The sequence below is a fragment of the Mus caroli genome, unplaced genomic scaffold, assembly GCF_978045245.1.
Source record: "Mus caroli unplaced genomic scaffold, Mus_caroli_1 scaffold_5, whole genome shotgun sequence".
NCBI classification, from domain to species: Eukaryota; Metazoa; Chordata; class Mammalia; order Rodentia; family Muridae; genus Mus; species Mus caroli.
The window spans coordinates 93,097,606-93,112,544 of record NW_028227260.1 but is presented as its reverse complement, the minus strand read 5'-3'; positions in this window follow the sequence as shown (position 1 = coordinate 93,112,544).

The following is a 14,939-nucleotide window of genomic DNA, read 5'->3' as shown; positions in this document are numbered from 1 at the left end:
ATATAGAAATGAGTGTCAGAGTACATAAACCTTTCATACTGCTCTAGAATCAAAGGCTAAATCAGAACCTGGACTGTTACTGCCTTTCCCCTCTATCCATGTCTGTCCAAGGAAAATCCACACTCCTCCCTAGCCCATTAGTATAAAGATAATGTTTGTGGTTCTACAGATTTTAGCCTTTATGTTGTTGCTTTTGTTTTGTTTTGTTTTGTTTTGTTTTGTTTTGTTTTGTTTTGTTTTGTTTTTGTTTTTGTTTTTGTTTTTATTTTCAAGACTGGATATCTTGCCTTGGCTGTCCTGGACCTCACTCTGTAGACCAGGCTGATCTCAAATTCAGAGATCTGCCTGCTTCTCCCTACTGAGTGCTGTGCATGGGTCACCATGCCTGGCTGATTATAGCCTTCTTAATGGAGACTTAACAGCTAATAGTCACACATGCAAATGAACAAACACAGACTATGTTTGTCTTATTGTGTCTGAGTTACCTCACTTGGTGATTGTTTTTTAGCTCCACCAATTTACCTGTGATTTTCATGATTTCAGTTTTAATAGCTGAGTAATATTCCATTCTGTAAATGTTCTACATTTTCTTTATTCATTCCTCCATTAATAGCCAAATAGGTTGTTTTCAATTAATGGACATTATGAATAGAGCAACAAGGAATATGGTTGAGCAAGTGTTTCTGTAGTAGTATATAGCATCTTTTGGGTTTATGTCCAAGTGTGATGTAGCTGGAACTTAGCATAGGGCTCTTCCCAGCTTCCTCAATAGCCATGCTGATTTCCTCAGTGGCTGTCCAAGTTTGCACTCCCATTAGAGAGTCTGAAAAGACTGAAGTTAGATACTAGCCACTGGGAAAAAGACATGATAGCTACCTGTATAAGAATAAAAATCAATTCAACTTACTCTTTTGGGGTGTTGATTAGCTCAGATTGGGTCTTGGGGCAGTTTTTACAAAAAAAAAAAAAAAAAAAAAAAAGCTTTGCTGAGCTACTTTCACTTTATTTGTGAGTCCCTCTGTGGGACACTGAGATTATTTTCTGTTTCTAAAAATTCCTATAAGCTCTAATATAATTCTGTAAGTGTGGACACTTCTGGCTGTCCCTAAAAGGTGTGATTTAGTTTGGCTTAGACAACATATCTTCTTGAGTCCTGATTCTGTCATTTTCTTCTAGATGCTGACTTGAGCATACATATCCTTTTACCTACCTAATACTGTGGGCTTCTCCTCCTCCCTTCCCATGAGAGTGCCTGCTCCCATTTGACTGGTGTAGTTTTACCTCAAAGCACATATTTTATTCTATTCTTCTCTATATAATCCTACTCTGGGCAGCTGCAAGATTTATATCTTGGCTTACAAAACTTTTTTTAAACTATAGTTATTTTTCTTTGAGTCACCCTTAAATCATTTCATTAGTGAATCTAAAAACCACAAGAGAGAATATCCTTATTGTATTTTGGCACCTCCAGGATGCTCCATGATTCCCCATAACACTTCTTTTCTGAATTTAATTTTTGTAACAAGAGGAGAAATTAAACTCTTCCTACAATTATAGGCAGCATCTCTTTGTACCCCACCATGGGCTTTATTGAAGAACTTGCCCTTCAAACTGTGATTCTAACTTCTCCAATCACTATCAGTATTTTAAAAATCATATCCTGGATTCATTACTCTTGAGTCCAAACTTAAAGATCAAAGGAAAAAATTAGGAAAAGTCCATCAAATTGTAAGATAAAAGAGATTCTAATAGTCTTTAATTTGAACATTAAGAAAGTCTTCTGTTCTGGCTCCCAGGCCTAGAAATTTTTTTATTACTTTTATCATGACATCTACTTCACCTCTGCATTTACACACAGGCTATGAATATCCTTTCCCTATTACAGTTGACAGTTATATAAATGGAACCACTGGTATAATTTTGAGTATTCTAATAAGATCCAATGAAGATGTATCCAAGCCAAGTACCACATCTTTTTTTTTTAGTAATGTTAAGTGATTATTTTCTTTTTTCTTTGTTTTTATTAGATATTTTCTTATATTTCTTTTTTTTTCTTTTTTTAAAATTAGGTATTTCCTTCATTTACATTTCAAATGCTATTCCTAGTTTCTTCTCCAAAAGTCCACTATACCCTCCCCCTGCCATGCTCTCCAAACCACCCACTCTTGCTTCCTGTCCCTGGAATTCCCCTGTACTTGGGTATATAATATTCTGAAGACCAAGGGTCTCTCCTCCCATTGATGGTCAACTAGTCCATCCTCTGCTACATATGCAACTAAAGACAAAAGCTCTGGGGTTTACTGGTTAGTTCATATTGTTGTTCGTCCTATCCTCACCAGCATCTGCTGTCACCTGAATTTTTATCTTAGCCATTCTGACTAGTATGAGGAAGAATCTCAGGGTTGTTTTGATTTTCATTTCCCTGATGATTGAGGATATTGAACATTTTTTTAAGTGCTTCTCAGGCATTCAGTATTCCTCAGTTGAGAATTCTTTTTTTAGCACTGTACACCATTTTTGAATGGGGGTTTTTTTGATTTTCTAGAGTTTAGCCTTTTGAGTTCTTTGTATATGTTACCCCCCTATCAGATTTTGGATTGGTAAAGATCCTGTCCCAATCTGTTTGTGGCCTTTCTGTCTTACTAACAGTATCATTTGCCTTACAGAAACTTTGCAATTTTATGAGGTCCTATTTGTAAATTGCGGATCTTACATCACAAGCCATTGCTGTTCTGTTCAGGACTTTTCCCCCTGTGCCCATGTCTTCGAGGCTTTTCCCCACTTTCTCTTCTATAAGTTTCACTGTCTCTGGTTTTATGTGGAGTTCCTTGATTGACTTAGACTTGAGCTTTGTCCAAGGAGATAAGAATGAATCAATCCGCACTCTTCTACATGCTAACTGCCAGTTGAGCCAGCACCATTTATTGAAAATGCTTTTTTTCACTGGAAGGTTTTAGCTCCTTTGTCAAAGATCAAGTGACCATAAATGTGTGGATTCATTTCTGGGTCTTCAATTATATTCCATTGATCTACCTGTTTGTCACTGCACCAGTACAATGGAATATTTATCTCAATTGCTCTGTAGTGTAGCTTAAGGTCAGAGATGGTGATTCCACCAGAAGTTCTTTTATTGTTGAGAAGAGTTTTTACTATCCTAGGTTGTTTGTTATTCCAGATGAATTTGCAGATTGCTCTTCCTAACTCAGTGAAGAATTGAGTTGGAATTTTGATGGGGATGGCATTGAATCTGTAGATCACTATCAGCAAGAGAGTCGTTTTTACTATATTAATCCTGCCATTCCATGAGCATGGGAGATCTTTCCATCTTCTAAGATATTTTTCCACCTCTTTCTTCAGGGACTTAAAGTTCTTATCATACAGATCTTTCACTTCCTCAGTTAGAATCACACCAAAGTATTTCATACTATTTGTGACTTTTGTGAACGTTATTGTTTCCCTAATTTCTTTCTCATCCTGTTTATCCTTTGTGTAGAGAAAGGTCATTGATTTGTTTGAGTTAATTTTATATCCAGCTACTGCACTGAAGCTGTTTATCAGGTCTAGGATTTCTCTGGTGGAATTTTTAGGGTCACTTATATATACTATTATATCATCTGCATATATTTTGACTTTTTCCTTGTCAATTTTTATCACCTTTATCTCCTTTTGTTGTCTAATTGCTCTGGCTAGGACTTAAAGTACTATATTGAATAGGTAGGGTAAAAGTGGGCAGCTTTGTCTAGTCCCTGATTTTAGTGGGGTTGCTTCAAGTTTCTCTCCATTTAGTTTTATTTTGGCTACTGATTTGCTGTATATTGTTTTCTCTATGTTTAGGTATGGACCTTGAATTCCTGATCTTTCCAAGACTTTTTATCATGAATGGGTGTTAGATTTTGTCAAATGCTTTCTCATCATCTAATGAGATTATCATGTGGTTTTTGTTTTTGAGTATGTTTATATAGTTGATTACGATGAGTGATTTCTGTATGTAAAGCTCTCCATCCATCCCTGGGATGAAGCCTAATTGCCCGTGATGGCTGATCATTTTGATGTGCTCTTTGATTCAGTTAGCCAGAATTTTATTGAGTATATTTGCATTGATATTCACAAGGGAAATTAGTATGAAGTTCTCTTTCTTTGTTGGATCTTTGTGTGGTTTAGTTATCAGAGAAATTGTGGCTTCACAGAATGAATTGGGTAGAGTACCTTATGTTTCTCTTTTGTAGAATAGTTTGAATTGGATTTAGGTTTTCTTTGAAGGGCTAATAGAACTCTGAACTAAATCCATCTGGTCCTGTGCTTTTTTTGGTTGGGAAACTATTAAGGACTGCTTCTATTTGTTAAGGGCATATGCAACTGTTTAGATTGTTAATCTGATCCTAATTTAACTTTGAAACCTGGTATTTGTCTAGAAAATTATCCATTTTATCTAGGCTTTCCACTTTTGTTGAAAATAGGCTTTTGTAGTAGGATCTATGATGTTCTGGATTTCCTCAGTTTCTGTTGTTATGTCTCTCTTTTCATTTCTGATTTTGTTAGTTAGAAGATGCTAGGACAAGGATTTTTGACTGGTAAGGGGCTACAAAAAGAAGGACAAGACATTAAGACATATTTGAAGGTCCTAAGCCTCACTCCAACACCAGAGGCTTGGGGTATTTTCCATAATGGCTACTATCTTATCTGCATCCCATGTTGATAAAATTCAATGGCTTAATAATATTCCGGTGTGGGTTGATCAGTGGTCTTTATCTAAAGAAAAGGTAGAAGCTGCCTCTTCGCTAGTGCAGGAGCAATGAGAGGCAGGGCATCTAGTATAATCTCAGTCTCCTTGGAATACTCCAATATTTGTTATCAAGAAAAAAATCTGGTAAGTGGAGATTGTTACAAGATCTAAGAAAGGATAATAAAACCATGGTATCTATGGGAACTTTTCAACCTGGGCTTCAATCTACAGAAGATATTCCTAAAGGATATTATAAAATAATGGTAGATTTGAGAGAGTGTTTCTTTGCTATTCCTTTGCACCCTGAGGATTGTGAAAGATTTGCTTTCAGTGGTCCTTCTATTAATTTTAAGGAACCCATGAAAAGGTATCAATGGACAGTTCTTTCTCAAGGCATGGCTAATACTCCTACTTTACATCAAAAGTTTGTCATACAAGCGATTCAGTCTGTAAGACATCAATGGCCAATGATATACATCATTCATTATACAGATGCTGTCTTAATAGCAGGAAAATATCCTCAGGACTTGCTTTGTGTTATAGAGATTTACAACAGGCCTTAGCTGATAAAGGACTGCAAATAGCTCCAGAAAAGGTAAACATTCAGGATCCATATAATTATTCAGGTTTAGATTTACATATCAAGCCATTTTTCCCCAGAAGATAGATATTTGCAGGGACAGTTTAAAAACTTTAAATGATTTTCTAAAACTGTCAGGTGATATCAATTGGCTTTGCCCCTATTTAAAGCTTACTACAGGGGAATTGAAATATTTATTTGATATCTTTTAAGGGAGTCCTGATACTTCCTCCCTTAGATCTTTAACCACAGAAGGATTGCTAGCATTACAACAAGTACAAAGAGCTATTGAAAACAGTTTGTTACTTATATAGATTATTCTTTGCCTTTACATTTGTTGATTTTTAATATGACTCATAAGATTATTGTGGCAAAGGGCTTCTCTTATGTGGATTCATTCAAGGATATTTCCTAAATGTAGTATCCTGCCATATTATGAGGCAGTAGCCCAGACAATTATATTTGGAAGGAAGCAGGCACTGACTTATTTTGGCAAAGAACCAGACATCATTGTTCAGCCTTTTAAAGTTGATCCAGATTCTTGGCTGAAGCAGTGCAGTATGAATTGGTTGCTTGCTCAAATAGGGTTTAAAGGAACTATAGATAGTCTTTATCCTCAAGATAGGTTGATAAAAATTTTAAATGTACATAAGGTAATATCTTCAAGTATGACATCTTATAACCTCTGTATAATGTTCTTTTGATTTTTACTGATAGCTCCTCTAAAGGGCTAGCTGGATATCATTTGAATAATCAACAGGTAGTCATAGAGACGCCTGAACTCTCAGCTCAGTTAGCAGAATTGACAGTGGTACTGAATATTTTTCAGCCTGTGGATGATAATTTTAATATTTTTATTGATAATCTATATGTAGCCCAGTCTGTTTCTCTATTGGAAACTTGTGGCACATTTAATTTTAATATGCCAGCAGGATCTCTGTTTTCACAATTTCAAAACATCATTCTTGCTCAAAAAATTCATTTTACATTGATCTTATATGAGCTCATTCTGGCCTTCCTGGACTTTTAGCTGCAGGCAATGGTTGCATTGTCAGAGCTCTAATAGGAGAGGTCTTAATTATAGATCCTGTTGCATTGGCTAGACATGATCATAATAAATTTCATCTTTCTAGCCATACCTTAAGGCTCCAACATAAGATCACTAAGGATCAGGCAAGAATGATTGTAAAAAAAAAAATGCCATAACTGCCTTACATTATCTCCAGTTCTGCATTTAGGGGTTAATCCACGAGGCCTTATGTCCTCATACTTGGCAAATGTATGTAACTCATTATGCAGATCTTGGAAAATTGAAACATTTTATATATGTATATGTGTATATATATGTGTGTGTGTGTGTGTGTGTGTGTGTGTGTATTGACACCTGTTCAGGATTCCTTTTTGCTTCTCTACATAGAGAAGAAGCCTCTAGAAATGTAATTGATCATTGTTTAGAAGCCTTTAATGCTATGGGATTAACTAAAGTCATTAAGACAGGTAATGGGCCAGCCTATAGTGGCAACAACTTTACTTCATTCTGTAAGGAATTTGGTATCAAACATAAAACTGGAATTCCTTATAACCCAAAGGAACAAGAAATGTATGACTGTGTGCATCACACTCTGAAAAATTGTCTTTTAAAAACAAAAAGAGGGAATTATACCCCCCAAGGTCACCAAAAGCATGTCTTGCTTTTGTTGTATTTGTTTTAAAGGTTTTTTGTTTTGTTTTGTTTGTTTTCTTTTTGTTTGTTTTTGTTTTTGTTTGGTTGGTTTTGGTTTTGGTTTTTGGCTTTTTCAAGACAGGCTGTCCTGGAACTCACTCTGTAGACCAGGCTGACCTCGACCTCAGAAATCCATCTGCCTCTGCCTCCCAAGTGCTGGGATTAAAGGCATGTGCCACCACTGCCCAGCTTAAAGGTTTTTGTTGTTTTTGTTTTTTGTTGTTTTTGTTTTTGGCAAACTGATGCTAAAGGTCAGTCTGCAGCTGATATCCATTTCCATCCAGTCACTTCCAGTTCATATGCCATGGTTAAATGGCAGAACACCCTATCTAATATGTGGAATGGTCCGGATCTCGTTTTAAGATGAGGGAGAAGTTCTGTTTGTGTTTTTTCACAAAAAGAAGATGGGGCCCGATGGCTGCCTTAAAGATTGGTTCATCAAATGGACACAGATCCTGAGTCTTCTGGTAAGTATGATTCCAATTATGATGGCTAAAATTTTTTATCAGCCAGCTGAATTAACTTGGAGCATAGCCTCCACTATTTCCTGAGAAGTAACAGGTTTTTTGTTGTTGTTGATTCTCATAAGCCACCTCCCCCACACTTGGAGGCCAGACCTTGGGTATGATCATTGCTAATTTACAGCTGAATTGAGTGCTGGAGACAATCCCTCAAAGACAACCTTAATCTTGTTGCTTTTAACCTTTGACTTTGCATTTCAATCAGACCAGTTACCTCCATACAGGTTCAGATATTGCAGTCATTCATCACTATGAAGAAATGCATTGAGTGCATATTGTGGCTTTGGTCTGAATGGGAATGAGTGTGCTATGTGGGCCAGCAGTCACAGAGGCATGTGTCAAAAGGCCATGTTTGTTCTTAATAAACACTAAAAGGCCAAGTTTGTGCAAATAAACACAAACAAGCTGCATGTGTTCTCTGGGATGTGTCAGAAAGTGTATAGACATTCAGACCTAAACCAGACAGACATGGCCACCAGCCACCATAATTCCCAGGTAGGACCATGGAACATAAGTAAATCTTATGCCCCATTCCAGCTAATTTTTAATAAATAAAAAGGGAGAGATTGTGCTCTCCCCAAGCTCTGAACCACTCCTCAGTTTTGTTCTCAAGTAGAAAGATCAGTGTCTACATTACTTGTCTTATTGAGCTTGCCAATCTCCCTCTTTTTGTCTTATATTCAAGATCTTCAGAGGTCTCCCTCTATAAAATCTTATCCTTATTCCTTATTACTATGGAAGGAGTCCTAAGTGTTTTCTTCATTTCTGTTAACACAAACCTAGAGCCCCTCTCCCAACATAGTAGGTTCTCTGCCCATAAGTTTAAAGTCTTTAAAAGAATAGACTGATTAAATCCAGCAGTCCCTTTTCTATTTAAGTTTGCTCTATATTGACCTCTTTCAAAAGAAAGTGTAATTCCAACTTAACCACTGAACTTCTAAACACTTTCATTTTGATAATTTAAAACTACTACTACTACTACTACTACTACTACTACTACTACTACTACTTGTAGCCTTGTAGTCACAAGCAGCTATGGAGAACTGGGTTCCTAAAAGGAAAGCTGTGGCTGTATGGGATGCACAGTTTCAGGAAGGGTTAGTTATCCCAGATGACCTTGGTTCATCTTGCCTTTCAGACTGTTTCAGTCAGTATTTCAATTCAACCCTGAACCTTTTCAGCAAATAGAGACTGGACAACGAATGATGCCAGCTACTTTCTTTTGACTTAACCATTTTTCCAATTTCTTTTTGGGTAGCCCCCAAACAGAAATTCATTGCCCCAATTAGCAGGAACCAATTATAAAAGGACCTTAGTCCCAGTCCCTTAAATTGGAGTGGATGGTATTGGTCATGTTATGAATTATAGATATGTTATCATTTTAGGGATGATTGCACAATTTTGGTCTTGGCCAGGTAGAAAACAAAATAGGAAGCTTAGAATCAGGGATTTTTCTTTCCTTTCCCTTTATCTGTTTTTTTTTCTTTCTTAGATAAAAGGAAATGTTTGAGAAAAAAGGAGGAATATAGAATAATTACAAATAATAGAATAAAAGGTACATTATTGAATCTACCCTTCAAGTAAAAATTATGGCTATTCTCAAATACAGTTATTTATGTTACAAAATGTTACATATCAAGATTTTCATTGGTATGAATTTTATATATTGATACAAAAATTAAGATTAATTTGGTTACAATGTAATGAATATAGGTATCAACTATTATATAGATGGTATGCCTATGAGGCTTGTGTGAAAATACATGATTTTATCCCAGTATCTTTACTAGATGCTATTGCAAAATGTTAGGAATTGTTGAAAAAACGCAATTTAATAGTTCAACAATCAAGTCATGTCAGGTATTAGTCTGGATTACCACAGAAATATGCATTCTGGGTTGAACAGATAATAGGTACCTGGAAACAAACAACATTTGTTTGTTCAGATATGCTATAAATCAACAGATACTCTTCAAAAACCTCAGAGAATCACAGAATATAGCATTTACACTTAATGTATTAAATTAAGAACATCTTTGACATTGAGACAGGACAATTCCTGTCAGTATCAATGACATTTGTCGTAGGAAATGATGATGAGCATCAAAAACCTCCAGCTAGAATTCAGTGTGTCAAGCTAACCACTTGGCAAAGAAAATGCCCTAACTTCATCTGCGGACAAAATGCTGTCCAAAAATGATGTGGACACAGGATACTTGAATGCCAGGCTCTGCCAAGAGAGAGTAAGCAAATCCTTCATAATTCCAGACTCACATAAAGTCAGTCAGATATTCTAGAAGGCTGAAGGTAGGTGATCCTGAAAGAGGAAAATTACTGGACACCTGAACTCTCCATGAACTCTTCAGCTCAGAGTCCTCTTACCCCTCCCATCTGGAGATTGTTCCCGGAACACACCTGAACTTCTCACCCCAGAGTTCCGAGAACATTTTTTAGATAAGGGTCTCCTGGAACAAACCTAGTCCTACCCCTCCTAACTGAGGACTGTTCCAAGAACATTTTTGAGATAGGGGCCTCCTGGTACTACCCCAGAATGTTCCAATAGATCGAGTACATTGCCAAGATATAGGACACGACCCCTTTGGTTACGTAAAGTCCCTTGGAATAACCCTTGGCAGAACCCCTTAGTGACGCAAATTTGTACTTTCCCTGCCCTGCTCCCCTCTTGCCTTTCTCCTATAAAAGCCTGTAAAAAATTTGGGCCGGTTGCCGATTCTCCTCTGCACCATGCTGGGTGTATGAGTTTCGACCCCAGAGCCTCTGGTTTATGTGCTTTTTATGTGCTTTCTTGTCGTTGCTGTATTAAATCTTACTCTCTACATCTTAAGTTCGGTCTCAGTGTCTTCTTGGGTGCGCGGCTGACCCGAGGCTTGAGTGAGTGTCTCCCTTTGGGAGTCTTAGAGTCTTTCATTTGGTGCGTTGGCCGGGAATCAGCGCGTCCACCCAGAAGTCCTGGACCCACTCAGAGGTAAGATTTTCTGTTCTGTCTTGGTTTGGTGTCTGTGTTGTCTGTGTTCTGTTTCTGGAGGCCAGGTAGGCCGTTCTGCTGTTTCTGGAGGCCAGGTAGGCCGTTCTGTATCTGGTGCGATCGCAGTTTCGGTTTTGCGTGACGCTCAGTGCTCGGTACGAGTACCTGAGACCGTACTCCGGGTAGGAGTGCGGGGTGGATAAGGGCAGACGTGCCCAGGTGTCCACCGTCCGCTCGCCCTGGGAGACGTCCCAGGAGGACAAGGGGAGGACTAAGGACACTTAGTGGACCCCTCTGGACACCAGGTAGGTCTCAATCTGATTCTGTAAGTTGCCTGTGGGCGACGCGAAGTCGCCGCTGTGTTTTTGGTTTCTTTTTGTCTCAGTTTCGTGTCTGCTCTTGTTGTGTCTGCTGTTATTCTAGAAATAGGACAATCTGCCAAAACGGGAGTTAATGTAAAATCTCGCCCCCGTCAGGACAGTGTTCTTTCTGCCAGGGCGGGAGTGGATGTGGAGTCCCACCCCTGTCAGAAAAAGGGAGTTGATGTGGAATCCGACCCCGTCAGAAAGTGGCGTTTGGCTGGTTGTGTCACGTGACAAGACTGTGTGTGTGTGTGTGTGTGTGTGTGTTAACCCTTTGTTGACTGTAGACTTGGACTGACGTCAGGACAGAATTTGTCAGGTTTTAGAAAAAAAAAAAAGAGAAAAAAAAAAACCACCAGGCCGATCCTGCCCACCGCGTTCTCGGCGAGGAGGTACCGGCGGCTCGCAGTGGGCGGGCAGCGCCGGCCGGCCTTGCTGCGGGGCCATCGCGGGGCGACCCGCTGGACTAGCTGCCACCGGCGGACAAAGGCGGCGGGTCCGCACTCGGCTGGGGAGCCCCGGGTTGCTCAAATTTCCGGCTTTGGCGGCGCAGTTAGGGCTTTGATAGCAGCAGTGGTGCTGAGGTTCTGGTTTCTGCAGGCACGACAGTGGCCGTAAAGCCTGCCACAGCTGGGGAGGGGCCGACTGCGGCCGCCGTCCCTCCTTTGGCTTCCCCTCCTCCCAGAGTCTGCGCACAGGTGCCTGCCCACACTCCCTCCCTTGTGTCCGCCACCCGCGCCGCCGCCGCTGCTGCCCCCACCGCAGCCGCCGCCGCCCGACCGGCAGCAGAGCCGTTTCGCGGGAGGAGGCTGCTGTCCGCGCTCTGCCAGGCCCGCCGCCGCCTCCAAGCCATGCGGGAAGACAGTGCAGAGAGCACCGGGTGTCTAACAAGTGGTTAAATTCCCCCTCCCTCCCAGTGTTTGTTTGCCACTCCCAGGAGTTTACGCCACATTCCCTGCGCCGCGGTGCGCGGCGGAGACTCGGCGCTGGGCTCTTCCCTGTTCACTCCCCGTTACTGAAAAAATTCCTGGTTAGTTTCTTTTCCTCCGCTGACTAATATGCTTAAATTCAGCGGGTTGCCACGTCTGATCTAGGGTCGCCATAAGGTTCCCTAGTTGCTACTCATTCCCCTGTCCCCTGTATCCTGTCTCTTGTTAACAGAAAAAATTGCGTTCATTTTAAAATATCAGTGGTCTGGTGCAGCCAGATGTGAGAGCTGCACTCCCTTCTCTGCCCCATGTGTTTTCTCTTCTCAGGCACCGCCCTGAGCTGCTGGCAGTAGTCTGTTCTAAGCTCCGGTGAGAGAGACATCCAAGGTAAGGAACACCTGCGAGTCTAACTGCCAGGCTCTGATGAGGGTCTCGTCTCTGTGGGACTAGAAAGTGCCCCAACAATCTGACCGAGGTAATAAAAAGTTACAAAAGTTAAGAAAAGAATAGAGGTCTGCAAAGAAGAGCTGAGAGCAAAGCTTCAGCAGACTCAGAAGAGATAAGTTAACAGTAAAAAGAGGTAAAAATAGAAAAAGAAAATTAGGTCTGAAATGAGAGAAGATACTCTAAATGAAAAATATTTAAAAGAGGAACCAGTAAAATGAGGCTGACAAAGACAGAGACCAGAGTCAGAATCAGAAATGTGCTGTGAGACAGAAAGATAAACCAGGGTAGTCGAACTAAGCAAAGACAAAGAAGAGAAACAAAAAAAAAATATGTATAGATAGAGAGAGAGACATTATATGAGATCTCCATTACAGTTAAGAAACAGGAGCAAAGAGAAATAAATGACAAAGACTAGAACCTAGCAAAGTGACACTTGCTAATAATACTAGCACTTAGAAATGATCTGTAAAAAAAATAGGGAGCCAGAAAATTTTTTTTAAAAAAGATAAGAGAAATAAAATGATGGCCACAAAAGTCAGGGAGACTAGAAAACTTAGTACCTGGCAACAAAAGAAAGCTTTTGGCTAAAGATCAGAGTGTTTACTGTTAAGAAAGAAGAGCACTGGGTGAGAGACTGTCCTAACAAAAAGAAGAGACTGTGTTTCATATTCCTCCACTGACCAATGCAAAGCAAGTTTAAAAGGTTCCTGGACACTACAGGCCTTTGCAGACTGTGGATTCCAGGTTTTGCTAAATTAAAAAGATAAACAGCCCTTCGTATAAGAAATAAAGAACAACCTCGGATGGCCTTAGATGTTATTGAGACTGCCCTAATGTTGTCCCCAACTTTGGGACTCCTAGATGTGACTGAGAACAAAGGTATCGCCAAAGAAGTTCTTACTCAGAAATTGGGACCCTAAAAAAGACCGGTGACATACTTGTAAAAATTAAACCTGGTGACTGTAAAATGGCTTGCTTGTCTGCACATAATGGCTTCTGGTCAAGGACGCAGATAAATTGACTCTGAGACAAAACTTGGCACATGATCCAATTGTTCCCCTGACTGATGGACACATTATCAGAGCTTTTCGTTGACAGAACAAGTGACCTTCGCTTCCCCTGCTAACCTGCTGAGTCTTCACCTACTCATCACTGCTCTGACATTCTGGCAGAAGGAACTTCGGCTCAGAAGGCTGAACTCCTGGCACTAACCCAAGCCCTGCGGTTGGCTGAAGGCAGAGACATTAAAAACAAAGAAGAAATTCTGGCCCTCCTAGAAGCTCCTGAATGAACTGGGTGAGTTGGGGTACCGGGTATCAGCCAAGAAAGCTCAGCTATGTCGCACCGAGGTGACCTACCTAGGGTACACCCTCCGGGAAAAGAAAGCGGTGGCTCACCGAGGCCAGAAAAAAGACTGTGATGCTGATCCCAACCCCCACCACCCCGCGCCAAGTACGTGAGTTTCTGGGGACGGCGGGCTTTTGCAGACTCTGGATACCAGGGTTCGCGACACTGGCGGCCCCTCTATATCCACTTACTAAAGAAAAAGTCCCATTCACCTGGACTGAGGAACACCAAAAAGCCTTTGACAGTATAAAGGCAGCCCTGCTTACAGCCCCCGCTCTGGCTTTGCCAGATTTGACTAAGCCTTTTACCCTATGCAGTAGCCCTGCTTGTTAAAGACGCTGACAAGCTTACTCTGGGTCAGCATGTGACTGTAATCGCCCCCCATGCTCTGGAGCGTATTGTACGTCAGCCCCCTGACCGGTGGATTACTAATGCCCGGATGACCCACTACCAGAGTTTGCTGCTCCTTGGCGGATGACTCCACTCCTGTATATCAATGTGCTGATGTCCTGGCTGAAAAAACTGGAACAAGGAGGGATCTGACTGATCAGCCTTGGCCAGGTGTGCCTGCCTGGTACACAGATGGCAGCAGCTTTGTCACAGGAGCAGCAGTAATAGATGGAAAGCAGCTCATATCCATGGGGCCATCTACCAACAGAGGGGGCTACTTACCTCGGCAGGTAAAGATCAAATCAGCCTTGGCCTGAAAGTTTGAACTGGTACACGGATGGCAGTAGCCTCATGGTTAAAGGTAAGCGGAAGGCGGGGACAGTAGTGCAGCGGTGGACAAAAAGCAAGTGATCTAGGCCAGCAGCCTCCCTAAAGGGACTTCAGCCCAGAAAGCTGAATTTGTGGTTTTGATACAAGCTTTATAAATGACAAAAGAAAAGTCTACACTGACAGCAGGTATGCTTTTGCCACCGTATGAAACAATATACAGACAAAGAAAGCTGTTGACATCTGCAGAAAAAGACCTAAGATGCTGTGAACAGAAAAAATCAGATGGCAGATCTAACCGCCAAACAGGCATCCCAAAGAGCAATAATCCTGGCAGTCTAAAGACTAAACTGAAAGAAGAAAACTAGTCCTCCCTTGAAAAGACAGACCTGACATCAACCAGAAAATAGACTTTGCTGAGAAAAAACATTCTCAAAATGGATAAATGAGACTGCTCACATAGTCATCAAGAAAATTATTAAAGAAAATTTTTCTAAGGTTCAGAGTGCCAAAAGCAATAGTGTCAGATAATGGCCCTGCTTTATTGCCCAGGTAAGTCAGGGTGTGGCCAAGTATTTAGAGGTCAAATAAAAATTACATTGTG